General features: G+C 48.3%; 2 protein-coding genes across 5 annotated transcripts in view; one reads left to right on the forward strand and one right to left on the reverse strand.

Annotated features, from left to right (window-relative positions):
• EZH1 (enhancer of zeste 1 polycomb repressive complex 2 subunit) overlaps positions 1-21916 on the reverse strand; it is a 258699-nt gene that overhangs the window by 225049 nt on the left and 11734 nt on the right. The gene's annotated exons all lie outside the window — the stretch shown is intronic.
• Positions 16835-21916, forward strand: part of WNK4 (WNK lysine deficient protein kinase 4) — a 63077-nt gene continuing 57995 nt past the window's right edge. The window contains exon 1 of the mRNA XM_053361918.1: positions 16835-17089. The gene's annotated coding sequence lies outside the window, so the exon portion shown is untranslated. The remainder of the gene's footprint in view (positions 17090-21916) is intronic.

A 21916-nucleotide genomic window follows, 5' to 3' on the forward strand; every position in this document is an offset into this window, starting at 1 on the left:
AGGGCCAAGGTTGAGGAAGCCTGCTCTAGGGTTAAACTTAAAGCCTCCCTGTCCTAGCCGTGATCCAGTCCACATCTCTTCCTCCACCAGCTGCTATTTGCCATTTCCAAAGAGCCAGGTGACAGCAGTCACGAAATTAAGATGGTAACAGCAGTCGCGAAATTAAACGACGCCTGCTTCTTGGGAGAAAAGCAATGACAAACCTAGACAGCATCTTAAAAAGCAGAGACATCACCTTGCCAACAAAGGTCTGTATAGTTAAAGCTATGGGTTTTCCCAGTAGTGATGTATGGAAGTGAGAGCTGGACCATAAAGAAGGCTGATCGCCGAAGAATTGATGCTTTTGAATTATGGTGCTGGAGGAAACTCTTGAGAGTCCCATGGACTGCAAGAAGATCAGCCCTATCCATTCTGAAGGAAATCAGCCCTGAGTGCTCACTGGAAGGACAGATCCTGAAGCTGAGGCTCCAAGACTTTGGCCACCTCATGAGAAGAGAAGACTCCCTGGAAAAGACCCTGATGTTGGGAAAGATGGAGGGTGCAAGGAGAAGGGGATGACAGAGGACGAGATGGTGGGACAGTGTTCTCGAAGCTACCAGCATGAGTTTGACCAAACTGTGGGAGGCAGTGGAAGACCGGAGTGCCTGGCATGCTCTGGTCCAGGGGGTCACGAAGAGTCGGGCACGACTAAACAACTAAACAACAACAACAACAAAAAAGAGCCAGGAGATCTGATCACAGCTCTCCAGAATCCCATTTTGTCAGGCCAGTCCTGACTGCGGAGGAATCCCTGTCGGTAGCAGAGATTTTCATACAATAGAATCATAGAATTGTAGAGTTGAAAGGGACACCTAGTCCTCTAGTCCACAACCTGCAATGCAGGAATCTCAGCTTGATCATACATGACAGGTGGCCATCCAAACTTTGCTTTGGGCGCCTCTTGATCAGGTGTGTACGCATTTGACACCTGTTGCCCTCTGTGAACGGAAAGCACGTCCTCGTCGCAAGACTGCGGTGGTGACAGTAAACAAGGGGTGTCTTTCAGGGAAGTCTCTCTGCAGCTGCCGCCAGCGCTGATGTCCTTCAATAAACATCTATTCATCAACTGGAAAAGTCTTTAATGGTTCAGGGTTCCCTAGAACAAAACGTGAAAAACGCCCCTTGGGCTCTGCCAGCGTTAATGAGTTCTAAGCATGTGAGCTTTTGAAGCCCTCATCTGAAGCATGAGCATAGCTCACTTTAAAGATAAATAACTAAATTTGTAGCTTCCAATGAATAGAAGCCTAGCTCCTGCAAACAGGCAGAATGTAAAGTTCAGCGGGGTGTTTTGTCCCTACTGTCATGCCCTAAGAAGCCGCAAAATCTCTGCTGGACCCATTGTCCATTGTCTTTTACAAAGCAGGCTTTCCGGAGGTATTGTCCTCACCTTTCTTTCTTTCTTTCTTTCTTTCTTTCTTTCTTTCTTTCTTTCTTTCTTTTTAAAGTGATCTCTGAGAGAATAAAGGGCAAAAATGTTTAAGAAAGCTCCTTGCCTCAAAGCCACACTGTCTTACCTGGAGCCTCGCCTCCTAATCCAAGATGCAAGCGGTGAAAGAGCACAGTCCGTAGACACTTAATCTCAGGGTTATGGGTTTGAATCCCACGTTGGGCAAAAACATTCCTACACTGCAAGGGGTTGGGCTGGATGACCCTTGTGGTCATTTCCAATTCTCTGATTCTAGGGATGAGCTGTGGTTATTTGGTAGTGCCAGACAGGGCACTCTGCATGCACTCAGGAGAGCTTTCTCCATTCTGCATATCTGTTGCATAGGTAATTGGGTTGAGTTTAGACTTGAAGTAGGCCCTGGAGAAATGCTCACCAACCAGTGATAAGCAGCTCATGTCCAGATCTTTATTTCAGTTTTGCCATGCCATTTTTTTCTGCATTTGGTTTGATACCCATAATGTGAATCTATTCATTTTGGTACTTGCTTTGAGTTCCTTTCTTTTTTAGGAATTATTATTAGTAGTAGTAGTATTGTCACCCATTTTCCTTTGTGTTCAGAACTGTCTGCTGCCAGGACATAACAGAGCAACTGGATAGCTCAGTCTGTAGAGCTTGAGGCTCTAAGGTAAGGTAAAGGTAAAGGGACCCCTGACCATTAGGTCCAGTCGTGGCCGACTCTGGGGTTGCGGCGCTCATCTCGCTTTACTGGCCGAGGGAGCCGGCGTACAGCTTCCGGGTCATGTGGCCAGCATGACTAAGCCACTTCTGGCAAACCAGAGCAGTGCACGGAAATGCCGTTTACCTTCCCGCTGGAGCGGTACCTATTTATCTACTTGCACTTTGACGTGCTTTCGAACTGCTAGGTTGGCAGGAGCAGGGACCGAGCAACGGGAGCTCACCCCGCCGTGGGGATTCGAACTGCCGACCTTCTGATTGGCAAGCCCTAGGCTCTGTGGTTTAACCCACAGCGTCACCTGCATCCCTTGAGGCTCTAAGGACTCAGCTACAAATAAAACGTTTTAAATGTGTTGTAAAGTGCAATATACACATGTGACACTAGAAGGCGACAGTGAGCTATGCCAAATTCAACGTATTTTTCAAAACGTTTTTTAAAAAAGCATTTTCACAGCGTTTTTTTATATGACCATCCACCAAGCTGAGAACACCCTCACCTGCCACATGTCACTGTGTGGGAAACCAATATGGTTGTAAACTCAAGTACCACCAAAGATGGCGGATGGGCTGGTTTTCTTCTGTTCACTGCCAGAATACTTTCTCTCTGTTGCATATACCATTATCGAAAAATAGATGCAAAATAAATGATCGTCTGCCAGGGCTGTCTCCATGTGGAGCACACATTCCCCCACCTGAGAGGGGCCTTTTGTTCCAGAAAAAAAAATAAAAATATTTTGATTGTGAGACATTTCCATTCAAAGAAAGAGTGCTTCCTTTTTGGAATATAGTCTCTGGTTTTTAAAAGAATCAGTGGGTGACAGCGACAAACGTCCCCACCCCCTTCCCATCTAATTCCGCTCACTCAACATTTCTAGAGTGTTGTTTATTTTTTAAAAAGATTACTATCATCCTTATACTTCTCTGGGTTTCTGGCGGTGGGGAACCTCTTCTGAGCCGTACTAGACTGTGCATGTTTCTTAAACATGTTCTTACCAGTTTATCTATAAAACTGGGGGGTGGGTCTACTTTTTAGATAAACATGAGCCACATGGAGAAAGCAAAACCTGCCCTATTTCCCAGAAGTCATTGCTGCATTTGGCGTCTTTAATCTGCCTGCCCTGCCCAGCCAAGCTGCAGTATTGGAGCCGGACTGCTAGAAAACTTAAGCCTCGTTCACCAGCATTTAAAAGCAATGCGTCCCTTTGAGGCAGCTGTCACACATGCGCAAAAAAACACACATGGGCAGATGACAGCTTCATGGAGGTGTACAGAACTGTGCAAATGCGAGTTGAAAAGCAGTGGAGGGAAATGGCCTCACTCTGCTTTGAGCCACTGCTGTGACAACCCCAGATTTACAGAAGTGTCCCCATTTTCCAGGGACAACCCCAGATTTACAGAAGCCATCACAGTTTCTGATTTGATCCCGGAATGTCCCGCTTTTCCTCAGGACGTTCTTATTTTCATTGGATAAATTTTGGAGGGTATGGAGTTTTGCAACCCTGAGCCAAGGAGATAAGTAACTATACAACTTTTTTAGAAGACATCTGAAGGCAGCCCTGTATAGGGATTTTTAAAAATGTTTTATTAGGTTTTTATATCTGTTGAAAACTGCCTAGAGTAGCTGGGGCACCCCAGTAAGGTCTGTGGGGTATAAATATTATTCATATTATTGAATAGGACATCCCTATTTTCATTGGAGAAATGTTGGAGGGTATGTTGTGAACATACCCTAAGTTAGGTCCATTAGTTTCAGCGGGTCTCCTCTGAGAAAATAACACCCAAACTTTCACACACACACCTTATAGGCAAATGGGCAGCTGCATAATGGGCCCCACACTGTAACTTTAAAGCGCATTCAAAGGTAAAAAGGTTGCTGGGAATTTTAAGCCTATGAGGAGGTAATCTGCAATGACCCAGAATTCTTTGAGGGAATGAAAGTGTTTTGAATGTACTTTAAAGATATAGCATGTGCAATAACCTACACTGCTTAAAGGGGCTAAACAGCAATTTAAAGAAAGTCTATTTGAGAAAATCACTCAGAACAAATGAGAAAAGGCTTCTGGTTATTTTTTTTAAGCTGATCATATTCAAGTTAAACATATCTGATGCTCGCTATTCAGAGAGTCTTAACTACACACAGGTTTGGATCAAGACTTGCCATGTCTGCTGAGAAGTCCAATTGACTTTGGTGGGGCTTGCACCCAGGTAAATGAGGTTAGGATTTCAGACCACACCACGCATAGAACAGACCCACAAAATCATTGGGACTTTTGTCACAATGGCTAACTTCAATCCCATTGATTCAAATGAGCCTGACTTAACAGGGCAATCCTAACCATGTCTACTCAGAAGTAAGTCCTACGGAGTTCAATGGGACTTATTCCCAGGTAAGTGGGGCGAGGACTGTAGCCCTAGCCTCTGAATCCAATCGACTGACTTTTGAGCTTGGCAGGAGGACAACAGACAATTATGGTTGGTTTATGAGGCTTCCGTATGAGGTTTATGAGGAAATTGCTGGTTTTCCCATTCTTTTTTCTGAAAGCCCCACCTGGAAACTGGACAGCCGCACCTAGCAAGGGAGACAGGTACAGGTGCGAAGTTGCTGCTCTTTGCTGTTTTCCCCCACTCTTACAAGGCCCCCTTGTCTGTTTGTGTTGCAGATCTACAGCTCATAAATAGCCAGATCACCAGTATTTCTTGAAAGCTGTAGCTAAAACAGAGACATCACCTTGCCGACAAAGGTCTGTATAGTTAAAGCCATGGTTTTCCCTGTAGTGATGTATGGAAGTGAGAGCTGGACCATCAAGAAGGCTGATCGCCGAACAATTGATGCTTTTGAATTATGGTGCTGGAGGAGACTCTGGAGAGTCCCGTGGACTGCAAGAAGATCAAACCTATCCATTCTGAAGGAAATCAGCCCTGAGTGCTCACTGGAAGGACAGATCCTGAAGCTGAGACTCCAATACTTTGGCCACCTCATGAGAAGAGAAGACTCCCTGGAAAAGACCCTGATGTTGGGAAAGATGGAGGGCACAAGGAGAAGGGGATGACAGAGGACGAGATGGTTGGACAGTGTTCTCGAAGCTACGAACATGAGTTTGACCAAACTGCGGGAGGCAGTGGAAGACAGGAGTGCCTGGCATGCTCTGGTCCATGGGGTCACGAAGAGTCGGACACGACTAAACGACTAAACAACAATGGGCAAGCAGTTACTTGGACAGGGAAATCTTCTTCCTCTTCCGGTCTCACCAGCCATCTCCCTGGTGTTCCATAGAAAGGAAGGGAAGGAGAATCTGTGACAGAGAAAAAACAGCACTGACGGGACAGTTCATAGGGCCTTAAAACACACTCCTTGGGAGACCTATAGGCGCCTGGTTTGGCCACTGTGAAATGTTGGCCTTTTGTCCAGACCAGGAGGGCTCTTCTTATGAAAGTATCAGAAGGTCCAGTAGGTCTAAGTTAAAAGAGCTGAGAGCAGGAGTGTAGTTGTGTATTGTGAAGCGCAGGAGCTCAACAAGACTGTCCCTTTAGCCAGGTGTCCAAGAAGAGGCCAAAAATGCAGGCAGTTGTGTGATCTTACAGAAGAGTTTGGATTTGATATCCCGCTTTATCACTACCCGAAGGAGTCTCAAAGCAGCTAACAATCTCCTTTCCCTTCCTCCCCCACAACAAACACTCTGTGAGGTGAGTGGGGCTGAGAGACTTCAGAGAAGTGTGACTAGCCCAAGGTCACCCAGCAGCTGCATGTGGAGGAGCAGAGACGCGAACCCGGTTCCCCAGATTAGGAGTCTACCGCTCTTAACCACTACACCACACTGGCTCTTACACAAACACACTCTCCAAAAGAGTGCCAGTACATAGCACAGCACCCAGTTTACTGTGGTACTTCGGGTTACAGACTCTTCAGGTTACAGACTCCGCTAACCCAGAAGTAGTACCTTGGGTTAAGAACTTTACCTCAGGATGAGAACAGAAATCTCATGGCGGCAGCGGGAAGCCCCATTAGCTAAAGTGGTACCTCAGGTTAAGAACAGTTTCAGGTTAACAACGGACCTTCAGAACGAATTAAGTTCTTAACCCGAGGTACCACTGTATATGCATCTGGAAAACTGCTATCTAGTGCATCATTTCATGGAATAAAGCTCCATTGAACTCAGTGCTGCTTCTTGATTTATTTTATTTCTTACACTTCTTGTTTTTTGGCATCTGTCTGTCTTGGATCGCGCTTTTGCGGGTGAAGTCAAATTGTTGGAGAATCGCAGCGCCTGCTGTGGTTGCAGAGGCCGATACAGGAGAGAGATGTTTTGTTGGTTCCCGCGTTCTCTATTTTACCCTCCCGACAACCCCGTGATGTCGTTTAGGCTGAGAGACAAAGACTGGCCCAGTGAGCTTCATGGCTGAGTTGGGATTTGAACCCTGGTCTCCTAGGTCTTGTTTTGAAACACTGGCTTTCCATCCCTGATTGCAAAGGTTCAACTTGGGGAAAACAGCGAGGACTTCTGCCAGCTGCAATGCAACCTTTCGTTTTCAATTAGAAGTGCAAACAATCTCGCAAAGAAGCAGCTGACGTGAAAGAGGAAACTCATAAAAGAAGAGCCCAGACTCTCTGCTCAATTCTCTCATTCCCTAACCCTCATTCTCCGCTTTCCTCTGTGACAGCTGAACGCAACTTAGTGCACACAAGATGTTTTGGAGTGCAACTCCCCTCATCTCTTAAGGTTGGCCCTGCTGGCTGGAGTTGATGGGAGTTGTAGTCTAAACTACGTGGAGGGCACCAGGTTGCAAAGTCGATCTGTCACAAACAGACTTGAAAGACTCGTTATCACCTCATTGACTTGCCATAGCAATGAGGATCTGTCAGTTATGGCTGAGTGTTTGTTCAAGGGACACCTAAGGGTGCTGGGAACTGAAGCTCAGTGACGGATCAATCACAGTCCACAGGATTCTCATGTGCATGTTTTAAATGTGCTTCAAATGTACAGTGTGTACACAGTCTAACATACACTGAGGGCATAATCAGGGTGGGGTTTTTTGCTGCAGCAGCTAACATGGTTGCTCTTCTGGAATTGCTGCAGGCTTCAAAGTCACACAGGACACTTCCTCAAAAGCTTGCACTGGCATTTCAAGGCTGGATGGTTCAATGAACTTAAAATGCAGAAACCCTGTTTGAGCTGAGAGCAAAGGCACCTTTGAATATGTGTCATATATTTTTCAAATTTCAAAGGGATTCTTTTCCAAGGCTTAATTTGAGCCAGAACACTGGTGCAGAACCAGTCTCAGGGCTCAGTCCTCAAGCATCCGAGTCAAGATGAGTGCTCCTCTGAACATGAACAGAGGGCACTTCCTTTTATGCTACAAAAAACAGCCAACTTCACATGCGTTTTGGGATTAAGGGAGAGGTTTTCTTGCAGCGGTGAGTTGCGGGCTTGAGTGCCAACACCTCTAGAGTCCCACCCCAGCGCAATTAAACTCTTGTGTTACCTTGCAGCATATTTCCTGCACATGTGCGTCAGTGCCCAGGGGGAAATGTGAAATGAATTGCGCCTCCTGCTCGAGGAAACTTGGAGAGTGAGAAGAACAGAGCAAAGCCATCAGTCCTTCCCTCCTCTTTATCGTGGAATAGAAACAAGCTGACCTCAGGGAGAAGAAAGGGAATTAATCGCAGCCATAGCCGCCGCGTATTTTGTGTAAACAGTTCCACGGAGGAGTTTAAACAAATTGAGAAAAGCTACCCAAGGAGACAAAAAAGCCTCTTGTTGCCTATCCTTGGGCCAAAAGGGATTAGCGCCAGTCCTACGAGGCGGGCCCCTTATTTATTTGTTTGGAACCAGCAAGGACTCGTAAGGTGCAAAGAGGGCTGGGTCAAGAACAGCACCTGCCACCTCGATGCTCTCTGGAAACCCGTGGTTATGGTTAGACTGGGCACCTCTGTGTATTTTTGCCTAACGTGCGTCATTCCTTACCACGGCAAATGGAAATTAAAACAAGACCAGATAGCGGAGCTCGATAGGGATTGGCTTGATTTCCTGAACAGAGCGCTTTCCTCTATCAGGAAAGGTCTACAGGATTTGTGACTTTTCGTTTACATGATAGAAGTTTGTCAAAGTATGCCCAGCATGGGGAGGGTGGATGGGGGAAAGTTTTTCCTCCATCTCTCATAACCCTAAAACTCTGTTGGAAGATTCGGGGCAGATAAACTAGTTAAGCATGCTCTGGTTATGGGGGGGGCAGGGGGCAGGCAGGTGTGGGTGGAGGACACCCTGGTCCTTAATGGAGTAACTGTGCCCCTGAAGGACCAACCAGGTGCACAGCCTGGGGGTCATTTTGGACTCACAGCTGTCCATGAAGGCACAGGTGAATCCTGTGTCCAGGGCAGCTTCATTTGGTATGGCGACTGAGACCATACCTGTCTGAGCACAGTCTCGCAAGGGTGGTACATGCTCTGGTTATCTCTCTCTTAGACTACTGCAATGTGCTCAACATGGGGCTACCTTTGAAGGTGACTTGGAAACTACAACTAATCCAGAATGTGGCTGCCAGACTGGTGACTGGGAGCGGCCGCCGAAACCATATAACACCAGCCCTAAAAGATCTACACTGGCTCCCAGTACATTTCCAAGCACAATTCAAAGTGTTGGCGCTGACCATTATACAGTGGTACCTTGGGTTAAGAACTTTATTCATTCCGGATGTCTGTTTTTAACCTGAAACTGTTCTTAACCTGAAGCACCACTTTAACTAATGGGGCCTCCCGCTGCCGCTGCGCCACTGGCATGCAATTTCTGTTCTCATCCTGAAGCAAAGTTCTTAACTCGAGGTAATATTTCTGGGTTAGCAGAGTCTGTAACCTGAAGTGTATGTAACCTGAGGTACCACTGTAAGCCCTAAATGGCCTTGGCCTGTATACTTGAAGGAGCGTCTTCACCCCCATTGTTCAGCCCGAACACTGGAGTAACTGTGCTGCTGAAGGGCCAGGTGAACAGTCTGGGGGTCATTTTGAACTCACAGCTGTCCATGAAGGCGCAGGTCAATTCTGTGTCCAGGGCAGCTGTCTACCAGCTTCACCTGGTACGCAGGCTGAGCCCCTACCTGCCCGCAGACTGTCTCGCCAGAGTGGTGCATGCTCTGATTATCTCCCGCTTGGACTACTGTAATGCACTCTACATGGGGCTACCTTTGAAGGTGACCCTGAAACTACAACTAATCCAGAATGAGGCAGCTAGACTGGTGACTGGAAGCGGCCGCCGAAACCATATAACACCAGCCCTAAAAGATCTACACTGGCTCCCAGTACATTTCCAAGCACAATTCAAAGTGTTGGCGCTGACCATTCTAAGCCCTAAATGGCCTTGGCCTGTATACTTGAAGGAGCGTCTTCACCCCCATCGTTCAGCCCGGACACTGGAGTAACTGTGACCCTGAAGGGCCAGGTGCGCAGCCTGGGGGTATCATTTTGAACTCACAGCTGTCCGTGAAGGCGCAGGTCAATTCTGTGTCCAGGGCAGCTGTTTATCAGCTCCATCTGGTACGCAGGCTGAGACCCTACCTGCCCGCAGACTGTCTCGCCAGAGTGGTGCATGCTCTGATTATCTCCCGCTTGGACTACAGTGGTACCTTGGGTTACAGACGCTTCAGGTTACAGACTCCGCTAACCCAGAAATAGTACCTCACGATAAGAACTTTACCTCAGGATAAGAACAGAAATCGCGTGGCCGTGGCGCACCAGCGGCGGGAGGCCCCATTAGCTAAAGTGGTATCTCAGGTTAAGAACAGTTTCAGGTTAAGAACGGACCTCCAGAACGAATTAAGTTCTTAACCCGAGGTACCATTGTACTGCAATGTACTCTGCGTGGGGCTACCTTTGAAGTTGACTTGGAAACTATAACTAATCCAGAATGCGGCTGCCAGACTGGTGACTGGGAGCGGCCGCCGGAACCATATAACACCAGCCCTAAAAGATCTATACTGGCTTCCAGTACATTTCCAAGCACAATTCAAAGTGTTGGCGCTGACCTTTATAAGCCCTAAATGGCCTTGGCCTGTATGCTTGAAGGAGTGTCTTCACCCCCATCGTTCAGCCCGGACACTGGAGTAACTGTGCCTCTGAAGGGCCAGGTGCACAGCCTGGGGGTCATTTTGAACTCACAGCTGTCCATGAAGGCGCAGGTCAATTCTCTGTCCAGGGCAGCTGTATACCAGCTCCATCTGGTATGCAGGCTGAGACCCTACCTGCCCACAGACTGTTTCCCCAGAGTGGTGCATGCTCTAGTTATCTCTCGCCAGCCCTAAAAGATCTACACTGGCTCCCAGTACATTTCCAAGCACAATTCAAAGTGTTGGGGCTGACCATTATAAACCCTAAAGGGCCTCGGCCCAGTATGCCTGAAGGAGCATCTCCACCCCCATCGTTGAGCCCGGACACTGAGGTCCAGCGCCAAGGGCCTTCTGGCGGTTCCCTCACTGTGAGAAGTGAGGTTACAGGGAACCAGGCAGAGGGCCTCCTCGGTGGTGGCACATTCCCCATGGAATGCCCTCCCATCAGATGTCAAGGAGTTTAAGAACTGCACAACATTTGGAAGACATATGAAGACATTCCCGTATCAGGAAGTTTTTAATGTTTGACCCCAAGAGTCCAGCCCCTGCAATGCAGAAATCTTTCACCCCTCAGTTGGTTTCTTCTAGCTTAAAGTTGGTGGCTCTAATAGATCTGCTTCTGTCGATCTCCAAAATGTGGAGGTTTCCACATTTTAAGTCTCTTGGGTCCACACTTCCAATCCCACCACCGAGACAGAAACACTGGTGTCGTATGAAGTGAAGGCGTACCAGTGAAGGCGGTGAAGGTCCTGTGTGAGTGCCTGGAGGCGGTTGGAGGATGGATGGCGGCTAACAGATTGAGGTTGAATCCTGACAAGACAGAAGTACTGTTTTTGGGGGACAGGGAGCGGGTTGGTGTGGGGGATTCCCTGGTCTTGAATAGGGTAACTGTGCCCCTGAAGGACCAGGTGCGCAGCCTGGGAGTCATTTTGGACTCACAGCTGTCCATGGAGGCGCAGGTTAACTCTGTGTCCAGGGCAGCTGTCTACCAGCTCCACCTGGTACACAGGCTGAGACCCTACCTGCCTGCAGATTGTCTCGCCAGAGTGGTGCATGCTCTAGTTATCTCACGCTTGGACTACTGCAACGCGCTGTACGTGGGGCTACCTTTGAAGGTGACCCGGAAACTGCAATTAATCCAGAATGCAGCAGCTAGACTGGTGACTGGGAGTGGCCGCCGGGACCACATAACACCGGTTCTGAGAGATCTGCATTGGCTCCCAGTACGTTTCCGAGCACAATTCAAAGTGTTGGTGCTGACCTTTAAAGCCCTAAACGGCCTCGGTCCTGTATACCTGAAGGAGCGTCTCCACCCCCATCGTTCAGCCCGGACACTGAGATCCAGCGCCGAGGGCCTTCTGGCGGTTCCCTCATTGCGAGAAGTGAGGCTACAGGGAACCAGACAGAGGGCCTTCTCGGTAGTGGCGCCCGCCCTGTGGAACGCCCTCCCATCAGATGTTAAAGAGATAAATAATTACCTGTCATTCAGAAGACATCTTAAGGCAGCCCTGCTCAGGGAAGTTTTTAATATGTAACGCTGTACTGTTTTTAACACTGATTGGGAGCCGCCCAGAGTGGCTGGGGAAACTCAGCCAGATGGGCGGGGTATAAATAATAAATTATTATTATTATATTATAGTATAGCGGCTAGACTAGAACCCGGGAGACCAGAGTTCAAATCCCTCACTCAGCCATGAATGCGGCTCACTGGGTGACCTAGAACCAGCTATGGTCTCTCAGCATAACCTACCTCGCAAGGCTGTTGGGAGGATAAAATGGTGGGAGGGAGAAACCTTCAGAATGCCTTGAAGGTGAGATATGAACATACTAATAAATCAAATAGAGAACCCCATCAAATGTCTGTTTTTAGTATTTCTTCCTAGTGTTTCCACACAGGAAATCATCTGGCTTCTCATTTCAGAAAATATATATGTACAGTGGTACCTCTGGATGCGAATGGGATCTGTTCTGGAGCCCCGTTTGCATCCTTGAAATATACTCAGAGTCGAGAGTGGATTTCATGTTCTTTATTCAGCTCATAGTGGTGAGGAGGAATGGAAGTTCCCCCAGAATGTCTGCTTTATATACATTATTTACACAATGGGCCCCCCGTGATGGGCTAATTCTGGGATTCACCTGAAGGCCAATCAGGTTGCGGATTCCCTTCCACCTGGAGCTGGATTGGGTGGCTCCTGTGGACCAATCAGGCTGCTGCATTCTGAATCCTATTGTTCTAGGACCAATCAGACTGCTCCTTTTGGATCCTGTTCAACTCAGTACATAACAATCCTGAAGCGAACGCAACCCGCGTCTGCACGTCTACGCATGTCGCGATTCGCCGCTTCTGCGCATGACGTCATTTTGAGCTTCTGCGCATGCGCGAGCAGCAAAACCCGGAAGTAACGCGCTCCATTACTTCCAGGTTGCCATGGAGCGCAACCCGAAAATGCTCAACCCAAAGCTACTTCAACCTGAGGTATGACTGTACAGTATATACCGTATTTTTCGCTCTATAAGACGCACCAGACCACAAGACGTGCCTAGTTTTTGGAGGAGGAAAACAAGGGGGGGGGAATCTGAATCTCAGAAGCCAGAACAGCAAGAGGGATCGCTGTGCAGTGAAAGCAGCAATCCCTCTTGCTGTTCTGGCTTCTGGGATAGCTGCGCAGCCTGCATTCGCTCCATAAGACGCACACACATTTCCCCTTACTTCTTAGGAGGGAAAAAGTGAGTCTTATAGAGCAAAAAATACGATAATTCTCTCTCTCTCTCTCTCTTGCTTTGTCACTTTCTCTGTGGCAGACATACCCTGTTTTTTGCTCCTCCCTGTTCCGTTTGTGGACCTTTCCATGTCTTTGATGTTCTCCTGCCCAGCCAAATTCCTCTGCCTGCCCCTTCTGAGCCTCCAGCAGAGACCTGGCCACAGCCCAGAAGGAGGTGGACCGTTGAGCACTCATGTCTTCTTAATGCTCCATAACTTTACCAAGGTCATTGGCTGGGTCAGGATAAGGTTCCTGGATGTGACACCACCATCCACACAATTAACAACAGGCCATGGGTGGTTGTCTTGTATGTGTGTGTGCTTGATGTAACTGGCAGTTTGACGACCCTGACTGGGAGTGCTGGCAGGGAGCATTAACCCTTCGCCTCCCGCTGCAGTCCCGGTCTAGATGGGAGGGTTTTTGCTTCTTTGCATTGGAAGGAAAGCTCCCCATTCTCACCTGGGACAGAGATTCCCTTCAAATGCAGATCAAAAGCAACCCTTCACCCCTTTCTAGATCTGGAATGCAGAAGGTTCCCCGAAAGGCTAAATCTCCTGCTCCCAGTGTCTCAATTCAATTAAGTTGCCCTGCACCTATTACTTTAAAAACATACAAACAAACAAACAAAGTCGGTAGAGCGTGAGGGTCATGGGTTCAAGTGCCACTTTGGGCAAAAGGTTTCTGCATTGTAGGGGGTTGGACTAGATGACCCTTGGTGTTCCCTTCCAACTCTATAATTCTATGATTGAATTGCTGCTTGTGTGAATGGTGTCACAAAAAAATGAATGAAACAAATACTTTATTGGAATAGATGAAAAAGGACATAACGCAAAGCTGTGCGACAAAACCATGACTATATAAACAGTATAATGAGAACAATCGGAAGTTTTATGCATACTTTTTTATTTGATTGATATGCCAATGTATACTTTTTTTGCTTTTTTTCTTTTTCTTTCTTTTATCTTTCTTCTTCTTCTTCTTTTGCCTTGATTTTTCTTTCTGTATTTATCTCTTTTATACTTACCTTTGTTGTAAACGATCATTTGCATCTGGGTTTTAAACCAATAAAGATTTACCATGGAAAATAAATAATAAATAAATATTATATATTATTATACATGCGTAGCGGATCAGCACAGAAGGAGGGGACAGAGGGGAGGTACACCCCCAAAATTGGAAGAGCCAAAGGAGAAGAGGTTGAAATATCTGGAGCTGGTGCTGGAAAGCAAGCCCCCCCCCCAATTGCAGATTTGGAAGAGGCCCTGAGTGCAATCTAGTCTAACCCACTGCCATGCAGGAATATGCAACTGTCCCTTATGGCTTCTTTTACTAGCCTTCTCCAGGTCTAAAAGAAATAATGGTTGTTGATTAAAAGATGATGAGAAATACCTCAAAGATGATCTTAACTAGACCTTTACCATCTCCATCATAACATCATGGAGAGGCAGACCTACGAGTTGAAATGAATACCTTTTAACACCAGTGAAATATACAAGAGTGGATTTCATGCTCTTTACTCAGCTCATAGTGGTGAGGAGGAATGGAAGTTCCCCCAGAATGTCCGCTTTATATACATTATTTACACAATGGGCCCCACGTGATTGGCTAATTCCGGGATTCTCTTGTAAGCCAATCAGGTTGCGGATTCACTTCCACCTGGAGCTGGATTGTGTGGCTCCTGTGGACCAATCAGACTGCTGCATTCTGGACCCTATTGTTCTAGGACCAATCAGACCACTGAATTCTGAATCCTATTGTTCTAGGACCAATCAGACTGCTGCATTCTGAATCCTATTGTTCTAGGACCAATCAGACCACTGAATTCTGAATCCTATTGTTCTAGGACCAATCAGACTGCTGCATTCTGAATCCTATTGTTCTAGGACCAATCAGACTGCTGCCTTTTGGATCCTATTCAACTCAGTACATAACAACCAGGTTGACCCTCCCCCTTCCATTGCACGGCAGTAGCCACGAGTAACTCAAGCAAGTGATCCAAGCTACATGCTACAGGGGGAAACGGAAAAAGCAAGAGAGTCGCCCTCTTGATGAGAGAAAATCTGCTTTGTGAGCCCAGATTCCTGCCAAGGAGCTTTGAGCTAGAAGATCAGAGGTAGACCACTTGCCATGCATGTAGAAGGTCAACGATTTAATCTCTGGTATCTCCAGGGAGGGCTGGGAGGAGAGATTCCTGCTTGAAACCCCGGCAAGCCATTGCCAGTCAGCGAAGAAAACCACCGATGAGTTTGTATAAACTAGCAACTCCCTAAGTTCCTAGGAGCTCTGCAACTTTACCCCATGCACATCACTCCAGAAACCAGCAGGATTTACTCCCAGCTAAGTGTATCTCGGACTTTGCTTCGCAACCAAAGCATTTCAACACTCTCTCTTCCCCACAGAAAGCACCATTAATTTTAATGGTTTGGGGTTTTTTGTAAGCAGAGCAAGCACTTACCATACCCTCCAATATTTCTCCGATGAAAAGAGACATCCAAAATAATGATGATGATGAATGATGATGTTTTATGTGTTGGAAGCAACTCAGAGTGGCGGCTTCCAACACATTATTTTATTAATTATTTTATTTTATTTATACCCCACCGCCTGACTAGGTTGCCCCAGCCACTCTGGCCACTTCCAACACATATAAAAACATAATTAAACATTTAAAAACTTCCCTGCCTTCAGGTGTCTTCTAAAGGCTGTCTTGTTACTTATCTCCACCAATGTTTCTCGGATGATGAAAATAGACACCCTATGGAAAAATGGGACATTGGGGGATCAAATAAAAAAACTGGGGCGGCTTCTGTAAAACAGGGACGTTTGGAGCGTCTGCAAAAGGCGACTGTGGGTTTGAGGAGGTTTGCTTTTCCCAACGAAAGCGCCCTGGATTTTTATTTTGGTTCCTTTTTTTTTGCGCGAGCGCAGCAAGCACTTTCCCTTGCCAGAAACAGCCCTCCCCCGCGCGCCCGGCCCCCAAACTCGCGTGGAAACCTCGCCGCCACTTTACCGGTACTTTCTTTTTTCTCTCTATTTTGTTTATATTTGTGATCTTGTCTTTTTTTCTTTTTTTCTGTTTTTCTTTTGTTGTGATATGTGTTATATCTGTAAGAAGCTTAATAAAAATTATTATTTTTTAAAAAAAGAAAGAAACCTCGCCGCCACTTTCCCCGTCTAGGATGGGCGCGCAAAAGCATCGGCGCGCCAGCTTGGAGAGGTGGCGGGTGGCGCGCGTGGGGAGTTGGACGGCGGCGCGTCCTGGGCAGCTTGGGGAGCGGCGCCGTCGGTAGAGTGTGGGGAGCTGCCGGCTGTCTACCTTGGGAGAGGGGCGGCGGTGGGCGGAGGAAGGCGCCGGAGGGCGGGCGGAGGAGAGGCGGGGAGGCGGCGGCAAGACGGTGCCTGGAGGGGGCGGTGCCGCGGCTCCCGTCTCCGGAGCGCACGTAGCGGCCGCAGGGCGCACGGGCTCAGTCGGCAGGCGCTCCTTCTCCGTCCCGGGTGCCTCGGCTCGCCTCGCCGTCCGATGCTCATGCTGCGGGCTCCCGATCCCGGCTCGGGCGCCGGAGCGCTCGTGGCCCAGCCCGACGGGGCGGCGGACCCGGCCGGCTGCGGCGTGGACGACGAGGCTCTCCAAGCCGCGCGCCTTCGCGGCCGCAGGCTGTCCGGCCGCCGCGGCTCCAACTACAAGATCAGCCGCCGCAGCTCGGCCGAGCTGGCGGCGCTCAGGGGCTTCGACGGCGCCGACGCGCCCCGACGGGAGCTGCAGGCGGCGGCGGTAGCTCCGGCCGGGGCGCCGCCGCCGCCGCTGCTGCCGCCGCCTCCCTCCGGCGCTCCTGCCGCGCCGGGATCCGCGGGCAGCGAGAGCCCCCGCGAGGCCGCGCCGTCGCAGCCGCCCACCGAGCGCGATCACTGGGAGCAGGAGGAGAACGAAGAGGCCGAGACGCGCGCCGTGGCCACGTCCCCCGACGGACGCTTCCTCAAGTTCGACATCGAGATCGGACGCGGCTCCTTCAAGACCGTCTACAAGGGGCTGGACACCGAGACCACCGTCGAGGTGGCCTGGTGCGAGCTGCAGGTTGGTCAGCAACCGGTGGGGGGGTCCCGTTTTTTGGGGGGTCCCGCTTTGGTTTCAGCCGTCGCCTTTAGAGGCTCAGCCTCTGGGATTTGCTGGAGTAGGGGAAGAGGCGCGAAGGAAGAAGAGCGCCTCTGAGCGCGTGCAGAGTGAATTCCCACCAGCTGCGGCCGCGACTTAGCCAATTAGGGTTTTGTTTTTGATTTTTTTTTTTTTTTTTGGTTTTCACAACATTATAAGACAAACAAACATAAATCATAGCCTTATTGAAAATAACACTTGTTAACATTGTTAAGGGACTTCCTCGCTTCTCCTTGGTTGAATTTCATTGCATGTCCTTTTAACGGTTTTCCAAATCACAGTTCTTATAAAATTTAACTTAAACATTAACATCCTTAGGGTTTTGAAGGGCTTTGAGGCTCAGGGAGTGTCCGAGACGCAGCCCCTCTCTTTTGGGGAGCTCAAGTGTAAGGTAAAGGGTAAAGGTACCCCTGACCATTAGGTCCAGTCGTGACCGACTCTGGGGTTGCGGCGCTCATCTCACTTTACTGGCCGAGGGAGCCGGCGTACAGCTTCTGGGTCATGTGGCCAGCATGACTAAGCCGCTTCTGGTGAACCAGAGCAGCGCACGGAAACACCGTTTACCTTCCCGCCGGAGTGGTACCTATTTATCTACTTGCACTTTGACGTGCTTTCGAACTGCTAGCTGGGCAGGAGCAGGGACCAAGCAACGGGAGCTCACCCCGTCATGGGGATTCAAACCGCCGACCTTCTGATCGGCAAGTCCTAGACTCTGTGGTTTAACCCACAGCTCCACCCGCGCTCAAGTGTAGGGAGAGAAAATAGCGGTGCCACAAGAGCACAACCTCTGGGAACCGCAGTTTACCCTTCTCCGGGCTACAATTCCCAGCACCCTTAACAAACGGCATTCCCCAGGATATTTTTGGGGAAAGAATGTGCTTTCAATGTGCAGTGTGAATGTGAAAGGTGTTGAATTTCAGGGTGTCTGAAGCTCTGAGACCCCTTGACCGGTGACTTAAATTTTCCTCACTTAAATCTTCCTCGCTTTCTTAATGTCAGCTGGCACAGCTCTGTTTAGGACTTGCTATATTGTTCCACCATTGTTTTCTTTCTTTATGCCCCTTCTCTGGAGTCTGGTACTTGTGGTTCGTCGATTTATATGGGCTTAGTTCATTCCGGTGATTTCAGAACAGAAAATTCTGCTAAGTGTTGGAAAAAGAGCTCTAGCTGTTAGGCGTGAAAGTCACCCAAGTGAATCACTGCTTCGGTCGTTCGTTCATTCCAGGAAACAGAATGCCAAGCTTGGGTCAAATATATATATATATATAAACTAGAAAATGACAGGTACTGCATCCAATAAGCGTGTTTCTAAAAAGAGGGGTTCAATAAATTAGAAATTGGGGGGCGAGTGGTTGTAGGGAGAACACTGTTAGAGACTTACATACTCTGTGGGACCAAGGTGAGAATTTCTGGCTTCTTCTGCTCATCTTGGTTGGGAGGGAGAACCAGTGGAGCTCTGGTCCAGATGAGGTGATGGAGAGGAACAGGAGCACACACCCCCCCCCTTGAAGAAAACCTGCCTGCTTGGCTGGTTATGAAAAAAGGAGGGCAGGCAATATCACAAAATAATAACATGTCTTCTGCACAGCAAATTGTTGTATGGGCTTCTGTTGTGCATCTCAGAGGGGAATTGCAGGTTTCTTTACTGGCTGCCGGGTACAGATGCTATTGCTGGGTCACAGACTCATGGGATGTAGCTGTCTGCCTGCTTTCGTTCTCTTCGTTGCTATTCTGGAAGACGAGAAACCAACTTTGCCCTCTCCCTCCAGATGTGATGGAGCGGGAGGGGAAGGGTGTTGCCAAAGCCAAAGGGACCAATGTTTAGTTCTTGCCTTCTCTTCCTCCAGAGGTATAGTTCTCAAATCTACATGATCATTGGAAATACACTCTGCATATGCTCAGAGGCACACCTGCATTGTCACATTTTTTCAGGGCTGAGCCCAGTTTTGGATGCTGGCTTTAAAGCTGAGGCCGGACGCGAGCTGAGACTAAAGTTGTTGCTGTTCTGTGATGATTTTGAGTGAGGCTGTTTCGTTGGCACAGCTTTCCTTGCTTATGGACTGGCATGGGGAGATGGCAGCAACCTGGGCTTTGCCACTGCATCAGGGCTGCAGGACTTGATGATGGCATGGAGAGGAAGGGAAGGCAATGGAGCTGGCTGCCGCTTTTGTGCAGGCTGTGTTTGCCAGAGGGATTAATTTGGAAGAGTTCAATGTGACTTGCTTGGCACTGCAAAATCGATCATGTGCCATAAAGGTGTATGAGGCAGACAGAGTCTCCTGCCTCCCTCAGTGCTTTGGGAAATGTGTGTGTGTGTTTGTGTGTGGTTGGAACAGGTGCGAGAAAGGGCAGAATTTTTTATTGTGTTTCCAAAAATGGAAAAATTACACACCATCCCCAGTTTTAAAAAAGTGTAGAGAATGTTATGAAAGCTTTTCTCTAAGGATAGGTAGCAAACGAGACCCACTCAGAGCTAGAGAAATCCTAGGAAGTTGCTTGTTCAGGCACTAGAACTTTTTGCACTTCTGCCTAAGAAGTTGAAATATTTTTCTAATCCTAATTTGAAACTGCCTTCCGCTTGACTGAGTTTTCTGGGAAATTCAAATGTCTGTGTACCAACCTAAGTTATCTGAACAGAAGATTTTTAAAAACATGCTCTGGCCGAGATTAGTTCTACTCCCGAGTAGACCTTTTGAAATTAGAAGGCACCGGTGCTATTTTTCTAGAAAAAGAGGCGCCAGAGCTCACCATGAAAGCCTCCCTTGTCCTCTCCTTGTTCTCCTTGAGAGGTGGCCGGAACTGAGTTCCTGTGGGTTCTGGCTGGAAAAAAAGCCCTGGAAGGCATAAATAACTTGGGTATGTTAAGTTCAACAGGTCCACTCTTGAGTAGAACAACCCTATATATTCAGAGTGGCTCAGCTGGTAGAGCAGGGGTCAGCAAACTTTTTCAGCAGGGGGCCAGTCCACTGTCCCTCAGGCCTTGTGGGGGGCCGGACTATATTTTGAAAAGGAAAAAAAAATGAACAAATTCCTATGCCCCACAAATAACCCAGAGATGCATTTTAAATAAAAGCACACATTCTACTCATGTAAAAACACACTGATTCCCAGACCGTCCGCGGGCTGGATAGAGAAAGCGATTGGGCTGGATCCGGCCCCTGGGCCTTCGTTTGCCTACCCATGTGGTAGAGCATGAGACTCGAGTCATGGGTTCGAGTTCCTTGTTGGGCAAAAGATTCCTGCATTATAGGGGGCTGGACTAGATGACTCTTGTGGTCCCTTCCATCTTTGTAGTTCTGTGATTCTGTCCTTAAGAGCCCAGTAGAAGAGTCACCCTCTACTGAACATTGTTTCCATCCCTCAGCCTTTCAGTGAGAACAAAGGTAAAGTTAAAGGGACCCCTGATCATTAGGTCCAGTCGTGACTGACTCTGGGGTTGCGGGCACTCATCTCGCTTTATTGGCCGAGGGAGCCGGCGTACAGCTTCCGGGTCATGTGGCCAGCATGACTAAGCCGCTTCTGGCAAACCAGAGCAGCGCACGGAAACGCCGTTTACCTTCCCGCCAGAGCGATACCTATTTATCTACTTGCACTTTGACGTGCTTTCGAACTGCTAGGTTGGCAGGAGCAGGGACCGAACAACGGGAGCTCACCCGTCGCGCCGACCTTCTGATCGGCAAGTCCTAGGCTCTGTGGTTTAACCCACAGCGCCACCCGCGTCCCAGTGAGAACAAAATGTTATTTAAAATGTAGGCTTTCTCTTGCATTTATTAAACAGTCTAATCAGTCCTGCAGCCAAAGATCAGGCTGGTTAGCACGAACCAGGATGTAACATGCAGCCCTCTCAGCAATTCACCATCCTCCCTCCTTGGTTCCCCCAGTCATATTCTCCCACCCTCCATAATTTTACCTGTCCAATTCCTGCCTCCCTGCTTCAGCTCAGTATTCCCTCTTTCCTTCAGACCTCTGTCTCCACCCATTCTTCCCCAAGTTCCTGCTCTTTATCCTGCTTCACCACTCTGGGCACCTTGCCTGTTACCTCTCTGCCATCTAGGACTCCTTTCCACTCCACCGCTCGGCGTTCAGTCTCTCTGCCTGCTTAGGACCACTTCCCTGCTCTGGAATTGCGAAAGGGCATAGGGTCTCCTGTTTCCAGGTTTCTCCCAGCCGAAATGACTTTCCCCCTTCCCTCACAGAAGCAGCAATATCTGCTTGCAGTGCTTCTGCTGACACCCTTCCCTGAAGCAGGTAGAATGTTAGGCAAGGCTGTATCTTGGCCCCTACCGTATTTTTCGCTCTATAAGACGCACCAGACCACAAGACGCACCTAGTTTTTGGAGGAAGAAAACAAGAAAAAAAAATATTCTGAATCTCAGAAGCCAGGACAGCAAGAGGGGTCGCTGTGCAGCGAAAGCAGCGATCCCTCTTGCTGTTCTGGCTTCTGGGATAGCTGCGCAGCCTGCATTCGCTCCATAAGACGCACACACATTTCTCTTTACTTTTTAGGAGGGAAAAAGTGAATCTTATAGAGCAAAAAATACGGTAATCTTTTTTTTATGTCACCTCCCATTATTTCTTCAAAATGTAACCACTCATATCCCTTATTTAATATTTAGTTTAATAGCGGCTGAATTTTTGAGTGCTGTCCATGTAGAAATACATTATAAAGAGATTTAAAAGTAAAGGGACCCCTGACCACTAGGTCCAGTCATGACCGACTCTGTGGTTGCAGCGCTCATCTCGCTTTAT

The sequence above is a fragment of the Podarcis raffonei genome, chromosome 13 (assembly GCF_027172205.1).
Source record: "Podarcis raffonei isolate rPodRaf1 chromosome 13, rPodRaf1.pri, whole genome shotgun sequence".
Classification (NCBI taxonomy): domain Eukaryota; kingdom Metazoa; phylum Chordata; class Lepidosauria; order Squamata; family Lacertidae; genus Podarcis; species Podarcis raffonei.